Source organism: Limulus polyphemus, unplaced genomic scaffold, assembly GCF_000517525.1.
Source record: "Limulus polyphemus unplaced genomic scaffold, Limulus_polyphemus-2.1.2 Scaffold5764, whole genome shotgun sequence".
NCBI lineage: Eukaryota > Metazoa > Arthropoda > Merostomata > Xiphosura > Limulidae > Limulus > Limulus polyphemus.
The window spans coordinates 34,320-36,264 of NW_013671374.1; positions in this window are offsets into that span (position 1 = coordinate 34,320).

Below are 1,945 nucleotides of genomic sequence, written 5' to 3' on the forward strand. Positions count from 1 at the left end.
TTATTCTAACTCAATACTTAAGATTTAACTTAAATTCTAACTCAATACTTAAGACGATTGTTTGTTTGTTTGTAATTAAGCACAAAGCTACACAATGGGCTGTCTCTGTTCTGCCCACCACAGGTATCGAAACCAGGATTCTAGCGTTGTAAGTCCGCAGACATACCGATGTGCCACTGGGGGGGGGGGCACTTAAGATGAAACTTAAGAATTTCGTAAAATATTTCCTAAGTTATTTCACAAAGCAATCCTAGGAATATCTTGGCTGAGGACGACTTAAGAAATATCATAAAAAAAAACAACGCATCGGGAGTATATCGATCTTCTAAGTGAAATAGGGTTGTTAAATATAATTTACACAAAATGCCACTTGGACGTATATTTTGTCACACTTTCTTATTGTTGTCATAAATGTAACGTGTCCTTATTCTTACCTATTTGAATAAGATTTTTTCGATTGATTAAGAAAAATTAATTCTATAAAACACTACAAGTCAGTTTTTTGAGTTTTAGCGTTACACAATAGGTTATCTGCTTTCTATCTATCTACCGTTAGGAATCGAACCCCGAATTTTAGCGTCATAAGTTCGTAAACTTCCCGCTGATCTACTGTGGGACCACTAAAGACATAGAATACTTTTTTAAGTAGGAAGTTTTCAATGATGTCCAACATCGGACACTACCTCACCCGCTGTTTTTTTTTACATAAAAACTGTTTTAATATATCATTGTAATTTATTTAAGTCGCCTGTTTGCCTCTCATAAAGTTAAGAAAGGCTCTTAAGATACGAGACCATTCCTGAAATACTGTAGGGGAAAAAGATTTTTCCTGAGTTAGGAAACACGTTCTTTCCAAAGATACATTCTGTTTTTATCTTTTCAAATGATTTATTGTCCTTTTATTTATTGGTAACGTCTGCTACATGCATAAATGTATATATATATGAATCTTGAATCACAAAACACCAAATAAAATACGTACAATGTTAAATAATGGGGCGTATCTGAGATTTTGTAGGATTGACTGTTAAATAACGGGGCGTATCTGAGATTTTGTAGGATTGACTGTTAAATAACGGGGCATTACTGAGATTGTGTAGGGTTGACTGTTAAATAAAGGGGCGTTACTGAGATTGTGTAGGGCTGACTGTTAAATAATAGGGCGTATCTGAGATGTTGTAGGATTGACTGTTAAATAACGGGGCGTTACTGAGATTTTGTAGGACTGACTAGTAAATAACGGGGTGTCTCTGAGATTGTGTAGGGTTGACTATTAAGTAACGGGGCGTCACTGAGATTTTGTAGGATTGACAGTTAAATAACGGGGCGTCACTGAGATTTTGTAGGATTGACTGTTACACAACGGGGCGTCATTGAGATTTGTAGGATTGACTGTTACATAACGGGGCGTCATTGAGATTTTGTAGGATTGTCTGGAGTTCACAACACACTTCACATACAGTTTCTTATTCTAACGTAATGAATTAAAGGCTAAGGTTTAAGTTATTCTCAAGCATTACAGCGAGATCATTTTTTTGTAAAACAGTTACGATCACAAAGCACGCCTATGTTTTTATATGTTTAAAATGTTTCTCGGGTCAAAGTTCACAAACTCTGTAAAACTCAAACTTTTCCAAAATTCCCACTTAATCATTTTCTGAAAACTTCTTATCTTGGAGCTCCTGAAATTTAATCAAAGGAAAGGCTAGTGTCTAGAAAGTTTACATACGAGTATCGTATCTTGAAGCCGTGATACGATTGTATCGATACATCGTCCAATACGATACGATTTATGTACCTTTACGAAATTTGGCAAGCTTTCAGTAAACATTATAAATCTTTTGTACAGAAAAACATCAGAATTTCTAATAAAGTATTTTTGCTGAAAATAAATGATTCAATTAAGGAAGATGAGTATTGAGTACTACATGTTGTCTTCATTAAT